The sequence below is a fragment of the Delphinus delphis genome, chromosome 16 (genome assembly GCF_949987515.2).
Source record: "Delphinus delphis chromosome 16, mDelDel1.2, whole genome shotgun sequence".
NCBI lineage: Eukaryota > Metazoa > Chordata > Mammalia > Artiodactyla > Delphinidae > Delphinus > Delphinus delphis.
Window position 1 is genome coordinate 22,940,179 of NC_082698.1, and position 9,695 is coordinate 22,949,873.

General features: G+C 38.9%; 1 non-coding gene across 1 annotated transcript; it reads left to right on the forward strand.

The window, feature by feature from the left end:
* The first annotated feature begins 344 nt into the window (after nucleotides 1-344).
* LOC132440107 (U6 spliceosomal RNA) lies at nucleotides 345-446 on the forward strand. The gene has a single exon (XR_009522514.1). It is a non-coding gene; the product is annotated as a U6 spliceosomal RNA (small nuclear RNA).
* The last annotated feature ends 9,249 nt before the right edge of the window (nucleotides 447-9,695 follow it).

The following is a 9,695-nucleotide window of genomic DNA, read 5'->3' on the forward strand; positions in this document are numbered from 1 at the left end:
TCAGCCCTGAATTTAGATAGGGGAAACTAAGAAAGATTACAAACCCATGTTCTTCAACTTTGACCAGTAGAGGAGAAAGTCAATTTGAGTCTCCCCTTGGGGGGAAGTGGATATTTAGGGAAGGCACACGAAGCCCACTGCTTATGCTGTGAACATAGCTCAGCACTTCACAGATTAGGCAATTTTACTAGTTGACAGCTGTTTATTCCAACAGCATGTATTTTACGTAGCAGTACATTCAATACATTAAGTTGTATTTCAGATTTACTCTAATCCCCACTGCCACCCTACCATACATATACAAGTGCACATACACACTGAGATGCTACAAGAAATTTTGCTTAGTTCACTTCAGCAGCACATACACTAAAACCGGAATGATACAGAGAAGATTAGCATGGCCCCGAGCAAGATGCACACAGATTCATGAAGTGATCAAATATAAGACCTGAAACCAGGGCTTCCCTGGTGGCGCAGTGGTTGGGAGTCCACCTGCTGATGCAGGGGACACAGGTTCGTGTCCCGGTCTGGGAGGATCCCACATGCCGCGGAGTGGCTGGGCCCGTGAGCCATGGCTGCTGAGCCTGCGCATCCGGAGCCTGTGCTCCACAACGGGAGAGGCCACAGCAGTGAGAGGCCCGCGTACCGAAAAAAAAAAAAAAAAAAAAAAAAAACCTGAAACCATAAAACTCCTAGAAGAAAACATAAGCATAAGCAACTTGACATCAGTCTTGATGATGATTTTTTGGATTTGATACCAAAAGCTACGGCAACAAAAGCCAAAATAAACATGTGGGATTACATCAAACTAAAAAGCTTCTGTACAACAAAGGAAACCATCAACAAAACAAAAAGCAACCTACAGAATGGGAGAAAATATTTACAAACCATATTTCTTATAAGGAGATAATATTTGAAATATATAAAGAACTCAAACAACTTAATAGTAAGAACAAACAATCTAATTCAAAAATGAGCAGAATATCTGAATAGACTTTTTTTTTTAAAGGACACATACAGATAGCTAACAGGTATATGAAAAGGTACTCAACATCACTACTCATCAGAGAAATGCAAATCAAAACCACAATGAGATATCACCTCCCACCTGTCAGAATGACTCATCAAAAAGACAAGAAATAACAAGAGTTGGCAAGGACAGAAAGGGAACTCTGGTGCACTGTTGATGCGAATGTAAATTGGTGCAGCAACTACGGAAAACAATACAGAGATTTCTCAAAAAGTTAAAGTAGATCCATATGATACAGAAATTCCACTTCTGAGTATTTATCCAAAGGGCATGAAAATGCCACGTTGAAGAGATATCTGCATCCCATGTTCATTGCAACATTATTTAGAATAGCCAAGATATGAAAACAAACTGCGTCCACCAATGAATGAATGGATAGGCGAATGTCACACACACACACACACACACACACACACACACATTCACACACAGGAATATTATTCAGCCATAAAAGAAGAAAATCTTGCTATTTACAACAGCATGGATGCCCCTTTAGGGCATTATGCTAAGTGAAGTAAGTCAGACAGAGGAAGACAAATACAATAAGATGTCACTTATATTTAGGATCCAAAAACAAAAACAACCCGCCAAAAAACAACAAAAAAATGAACTTATAGACACAGAGAACAGATCAGTGTTGTTGCCGGAGGTTGGGGGAACAAATGTGTAAAGGGGGTCAAAAGGTACAAACTTCCAGTTCTAACATAAATAAGTCATGGGGATGTAATGTACAACATGGTGACTGTAGTTAATAATACTGTATAGCATATTTAAAAGTTACTAAGAAAATAGATTTTAAAAAGTTCTCATCAGAAGACAAATAATATGTAAGCATGTATCGTGACTGACATTAACTAGCCTTGTTGTAGTGATCATTTCTCAATATATATACATATATTTATATATACACACACAAGTATTGAATCATTATGTTGTATACCTGAAGCTAATATAATGTCCTATGTCAATTATACCTCAAAACTTTTTTTAAATAAAAAATATTTTTTGTTGGGTATGTGCTCATGGTAAAGGAGTCCCAAATCCCATACCCACCCTTTCAGCCTCTGACAATTGTGTCTCCTCTCCTTAAAACTAGTTCAACCTGATAGAGGCAGGGATGGAACTGAGCAAGCAGAGGGGTGGGATGATATGGGTTGGGGGAGGTGTGCTGTAATGGGTCACAAAGGAGAATATGAAGTATCAGTGATCTAAGGATACACCTGTGCGTCTCCTCCAGTTCTAGTAATTCTTTACATCGACAGAATACTGGCACAGTGATCAAGCAGTTTGTGTTGTTAGATCGTACTAATAAGACACTGAACTTGGCATTAGATCATATGTCTAATTTATCAGTGAAGAAAAAAAATCTCAAAGAAAGTATGCATTTTAGGTCAAATTATATAAATAAACTCTCTCTCTCTCTCTCTCTCTCCCTATAGAGAGATTCTCAAAGGATTAGAACCCAAATCCTCTACTTCTAATATAACGCTAAGCTAACTTGGACTTTAATTTCACTTGTGTTTGCGTACAGGATTGAGGTCTGCCTTCCCAAACTGTAGACTCCCAGAAAACGTTTCTATAAACCCCCCATCATGTGTCCATCTGCTGTGCTTCTTTCCTGTTAAATGTTAACTCAGTTGAATCCTACTTTATGTAAACGTGGTTGTATGAAAACTTAAGTTTGTTAAAATAAAACATACACCGTTAAGGGAATTTCAAACAGATTCTCTGGAGCTTTTCTTTAGAGAATGAGCTCCTCTAATGAGCTTAAACGCTTGGATTAAAAGAAACCGAAAATGGCTGCCCCGTTTTCTGAGTAAATATCCTACATTTTAGGAAGGTAACTTTGCCAGCATTGTGCAGCTTCTGCAGCAGAGAAAGGGTGCCAAGTGAAGATGTTCATTCTTGTTCAGGAGGTTGAATTCAAAAGAAACTTTCCCTGAGATATATTTGCATACAGTAGGTAACTTCTTGTTTGTCTTCAAGTTAGGCCCAGCGTTCCCCCCGCTTTTTTTAATAAGATATTTTCTTTTGTCGTATACCTTACAGTAAGACTTCATAAATCTTTGTTTTGAATCACCCCTGATGAGAGAAACACTCGAAAGCAAAATCTATGTGATGAAATGAAAGGAAGAAAATAAACGCTGCGTATGGATAGTCAAATCTAAAAAGATAAAGTAACTTCAGTCCCTCCTTGGAGAGCCCCAGGTTTTATCAACTCACATTTAGAATTCTGATTTTCTTCGTCTTTCTTGGGCCACATGGAAAGAGAATACTGTATATTTCCAAACGCACACAGCCAGCTATCCAAGCGCCTGCAAAGTTGAGTATGGTTCCTTTGAAACGAGCTCACCAACTCCCACAACTCCCGAGACCAAGGGTAACAACTGCTCCTTGGTTTTATAAATTACCCAATGGCGTACAGCCAAATGCTATTGGTTCGATTTCCCAGAGCAGTTCTCAAACTTTAGCAACATCAGAATCACCTGGAGGGCTTGTGAAGCCACAGAGTGGTGTATTCCATCCCTAGCGTTTCTGATTCAGGAGCCCAGTAATTTCATATCTAACGAATTTCCGGGTGCTGCTGTTGCTGCTAGTATAGGTATGGCGACTACTCTTTGAGGACCTCTGACTTGGAAGGCCCAAGTACCCGTGAGATGAACAGTAGCTGACGTGTGTCAGCAAAGTCCTCTGTACTTCTGGCTTCAGTGAGATTTGAAGGGGGCGTAATGGAAGGCATGGGCTATGAGCAGGAGGTGAGAAGGTCAAATGCATTAGATTTTTATTCCATCCATTCTCTGTGGCTGAGAACTACAGGTATTCCTGGTGCCCAGTGGGTTTTCAGGTTATTAAGCTTTTAAAGGATGAAGTCTGCCAGCTTACAGTTTGAAAGCAAAGCAGCCAAAAACTTGTGAGAGGATAAAAGATATGGCCTTAAGGTGCTTGCCCAGAAGCTTTGAATTTATCTGATATAACCAGGTCATAATTTGAGGGGGAATAAATTCCCCTTGTTAAAATAATCAGTTACATTCCCTCACACTTGGGGAGAAGACCCCAGGGAAAGGTAGTTCTCTTTAAACTCTACAGACTTGTGGATTGCTTCCCCTCACAGGTGTAGCCCTTTGATACTGTGTAATTAAGAAGAACCGAATAGTTTAGGAACATCTGCATAAGGAATTAGGATGATTGGAATGGATCACACATCTTTCATGGAGGAACTGATGTTAGCACATGCAATCATAGCTTGATTATCAAGCTATCATAAATAGAAATGGAGCACATATTAAAGAGCAATTTCTGAGCTGAGGGTTGAAGGACAAATAGAATGCAGGTGTTCCATCTATCTGTGGTACTCAATTTGGAAAGAGATACTTTTCACTGTGCAGTCTTTGTTGTAGTATGGTTTTATTTCCCTGTCCTTGCCCTCCTTTCCTCTTTCAGTTTTACAGATACAACCTGAGTCCCTACTATGTGCAAAGCAGTGTACCAGATCCTTTGTTTGATGCAAAATTCAGTAGAACATGTAAGCCTCTACTCTTAAGTAAGAGGCTATGCTGCCTATTAGATTACAAAGTGTAGGAGAATGCCATCAGCACATACAGAGGTACAGAAGGTATTATCTGAGGAATGTTGAGAAAGTCATATTATGCTTCCCTCTTACAATAATCCTCCACTAAAAGAGTCACTCTGCCTCGCCAAGAGGTTCAATGAGACTAGAACCATGTGTGATGGTCTCAATGAAATTAACAATGGAGATTCCTGTTGACTTCACAATTAGTGGGAGAGCCAGTTAGGCCCAAGATTCAGAAACAGAAGGTTGTATACCCTCCTCCTTAAAGTTAATCCCCATGACCCTGGACTTTGATTCACACAGGCATCCTAATCCCGTAGCCAACCTCTTCAGACTACAGCCTGTTACACTCTAATCTAGTTCCTTAACCCAGGTACCTGGGCTGTATTTATGCACATAACGCGTTTCTTCATGCTAGCCTTCCTTCCTGCGGATGCAGAATCTCTTTATTTCTTTCATCCTCCTTTTCAGGATAGCTTCTCTATTTCTTTCTTTGAAAGGCAAGCCACAAGACTTTCTTTTCTCAGAAACAAAACTTCAATTCAGTTGCTTGTTCATGAGATCTAAAATGAATAATCCTAAATACAGATATTAGAGGATGAGTCCCCTTGACAATCTGGAATGATCTGGAGTCCTGAAGAGACAGTGATAGAAGATGCAAGTAATCACTCCAACACACTTTGTAACTGTGTGCTCAAGAGAGCTGGGATTTGAAAAAAAACCTTCCAATGGTTAATGGCATTTGAAATAATTTTAAAATACACGGGGGTGGGGATGTTTGCATAGGCAAATAGACTTATTCATAAAGCAAGGTGGTGGTTTCTAGAAGCTGAGAGTATTGTGATATTTACGTAATCTACCCTTCTGGCATGGGCTACTCAAATGTCCTCAGCTCACTGTACGCCCATAACTTCTGTCTCTACTGCTTGAGGCATTCATTTATACGAGCTATTTGATCAGTTTATTCTGTTTCCAGTCCTCAATTTAAAAAAAAAAAAAAAAAGATCAGTCTCACTTTCTAACATTCTACATAGGGTTTTAATTTTCTTGTGCTATTTTAGGAATTGGATTAAACTTAAGTCAATGGCAAATCTTTTTTGGGATAATTAAAAAGGTTTCTGCAAGAAAAAGGTTGTATGGAACCAATCTATTTCTCAATTACATTGTTATTTTTGAGAAAAGAGGGCAAATGAGTTTCATTAGCTGACTCAGTGACCAGCACTGTCAGCTGGCTAGACAATGTCCAGTAATTAAAGTTGTTTCCCAAGTATTTCCTGATAATCAACCACAAAATCATCATCAGTGATTCTCACGCATTCATTTTGTTAGGGAGCAACTGGGGATAGTCCAAAACTTTAGAACTAAACACTGGAAATTATTTCTCTTCACTACCTAATTTATTACAAAATAGTCTTGTGTGAATAGAGGTGCCGTCCAATGTGAACAGTTTTTGCAAGGCGTATGCCTGGGGCATAACCCGCAGAAATAGAGTTGTGTGGTTGAGCCAGATTTAGAGAGATAACCTATCAGTGAGGGCCTCCTCCCTGTTCCAGCTGCATTCTGATCACTTCATTTTGAGTTCCACTGAGTACTTCATCAATAGGATCCAAGAGACAACCTCAAATACTCAGAATAAAACTGGCTTTACCACCCCTAGCCAACAAGCTTCCACATATGCCAGTGAAGAGCTGAGCTTCAGATCTAGGGCCCTCCTTCAGATCTAAAGCTCCAAAATTATAGCCTCACCATGACTGTATGCCTTGAAAGCATCAAGATAATCTTATTATTCCCTTTGGCTCTGTTCCTGTCAGTTACCAGAAGAAACCCTAGGCTTCCTGGTCATACCCTAGCATAAACCATTATCATTTCACCTGGATGATAGGAATAGCCTCCAAACTCTTCTACCTGGTTTCACTTTATTCATACCAGTGGCTACACACAGCATCCAGAACAATCCTTTTAAAATGAAGTTACCTACGCCTCTGTTCAAAACTATGGTTTTCTCCATAAGACAGAGCTTTATTTTTTTTCTTTGTTACATTCACTGCTGTCTACAATGCCTAAAACAGCATATAGTGAGCGCTCAGAAAATATTTATCAGATGATAGAGAGAGAGATAAATAGGGAATATTTCCTCTTTTCAATGCTCTCTTCTACTGCCTTTGCTCAAGTCCTTATTATTTCATTTGGCTTATTTTTTATTTATCATAATACAGTAGTATATGCATATAGTTCTATAAAAACAGGAAACATAAATAAAAATAAAGAGGAAAATAAAAGTTATATAATCCACCATCCAAAGTTAACATTTTGGTTTATATTCTTCTAGATATTTTCTATAGTAGTGGTTTCTTCCATTATATGCCAGTCCAGGTCCTACTCCTATAGCAAACACAGTCTTAATGTTGTCACCAGTTGCATTTGTTTCCTGTGGCTGCCATAACAAATTATCACAAGCTGGTGGCTTAAAACAAGATAAATTTATTCTCTCACAGTTCTGGAGGCCAGAAGTCAGAAGCCCAGGTGCTGTCAGTGTTACACTCCCTCTGGGACTCTAGGGGAAAAGCCTTTCTTTACCTCCTCTAGTTTCTTATGGTTTCTGGCCTCTTGGCTTATAGCAACACCCTCCTGGGAAGTCTTCATGTTGACTTCTCTTGTATTTGTGTGTTATCCTCTTTCTGGCTCTCATAAAGACGCCTGTCATTGGATTTATTCCCCCACCCAGATAATCCAGGATAAACGCATCTCAAGACCCTTAACTTAATTATATCTGCAAATACTCTTTTTTCCAAATAAGCTCACATTCACAGATTCTAGGGTTTTGGTGTGGACATGTCTTTGATGGGGGTTCACCATTCAACCTACTACACCAATGTTAAATTCCTCAGACAAAATAAATTTGTTTGTGTCACTGCTGTGTGTTAAAAATCCTTCAGTGGTTCCCCATTATCTAAGTATGCCAGACTCCTTTGGATGGCATGAAAAGCATTTATGATCCTTGCCTAATCTTCCAAGAAAACAGACTTCATAACGCAGGCAATCCATCATAGCCACTCCATCCCAATGATGTGGAGAGAGAAAAACAGAGTCTCCTCAGGAAAACTGGACTGTGTCCTAATTAAACAGCTAGAGGTACACAACACTGAGATGTGGTATTTAGTGTAAATGTGACAGTTTGAATTCAGCAGTGGGTCACAGCATGGTTCATAGAGATTAGTTTACACTTGTATTTTTTCATCACCTGGAAAATATGTGACATTAATAAATTATTAATTTGTTTTGATAAAAGGAGTGAATAGATGCAAGTAGTAAATTCATGGTTCAAGGACTCAAATGCTCTTTTCCCTCATCCAGTGTTTGCCTCTTTGTTGCCCCTCCTAGCTGAAGTTTTTTTCTATGCATTTGCTTTTGAATCTCTCTTTTAGAAGAGTATACTTATTTATGTCGCATTGAATTAATTTCTCCAAAAAAGGAGCCCATCATTCCTGTCTCTCTCTATTGTTCAGATGTTGTATCAGTGCAGGATGATAGGAGCAAGGCAGAAGCTATGCTAAGTGACAAAGTGTGAAGTGTGAAATTCACATGTATTACTTAGTCATTTTCCTTCTTCTGTCTCTTTATCTTAATGTATTAAAGGTAATAGTCTGAATCAAGCCTCCGCAGTTGTTTACCCTTTTCTGACAGAATTAGCTGGGGCAGTTCAGTCTCTCCGATTTATTGTTGAGTCTCATCCACTTTCCATCACTTTCAGGTGTAATTTTTCCTTTCATTTTCTTTAAAAAAAATTAAAATTGCCCACAATCCTCCTTCATGGTTACTTGGTTTGACAAATTTATCAGAAAATGTAGAGAATGGCTTAGAGTAGATCATATCAGACCTGGTGTATTTGTGATACAAGATCATTAAGTTTACAGGGAATTGTTCTGAGATGGCGGGAGATGAAGCCCCAGAAAGAAGCAGAACAGTGGCTGGGTACCAAGGGCAGTAGTGGGAGTGGTGTATTTGTGATACACCACTGGTGTATTTGTGATACAAGATCATTAAGTTTACAGGGAATTGTTCTGAGATGGCGGGAGATGAAGCCCCAGAAAGAAGCAGAACAGTGGCTGGGTACCAAGGGCAGTAGTGGGAGTGGTCTATCCTACTGCAGGCAAAATTGGGAGTGGAGGATGTTGTCTTTGAAGAATTTTAAAACAGTAAGAAAACCAAATAATGTCAGTTCTAACTTTTTTTAATTAAAACTTAATGTTTTAGAGCAGTTTTAGGTTTACAGCTGAATTAAAGGGGAGTAATAGAGATTTCTCATTATACTTCCTGCCAGCCCCCCAACACACACTCACAGGTTCCCCCATTATGAGCATCCTCCACCAGAGAGGTATAACTCTTATAACTGATGAACCTACATTGATATGATACATCATAATCATCCAGAGTTTATATTTCAGTTCACTTTTGCTGTTGTACATTCTATGGGTTTGGACAAAGATATAATGACACGTATCCATCATTATGATATCATACAGAATATTTCCACTGCCCTAAAAATTGTGTGCACTCTGCTTATTCAGTCCTTCACCTGCCCCTTAATACTTGTCAAGCACTGACCTTTTTACTGTCTCCATAGTTTTTAATTTTCTAGCATGTCATATAATTAGAATCATACAGTATGTATCCTTTTCAGGTTGGCTTCTTTCACTTAATAATAGAAATGTAAGTTTCCACCATGTCTTTTCATGACTTGATAGCTCACTTCTTTTGAGCACTGAATAATATTCCATTGTCTGTATGTCTCACAATTTGTTTATCCATTTACCCACTGAAGAACATCTTGGTTGCTTCTAAGTTTGGGCAATTATGACTAAAGCTGCTGTTAATCTATGTGCAAGTTTTTGTGTGGACATACGTTTTCAACTCCTTTGAGTAAACACTAAGGAGTATGATTTCTGGATCATAATGGTTGTAAGAATATGTTCAGTTTTGTAAGAAACTGCCACATTGTCTTCCAAAAGTGTACCATTTTGCTTTCCCACAGCAATGAAACAGAGTTCCTGTTGCCCACAACCTTACCAACATTTGCTGGTGTCAGTTTCTAGA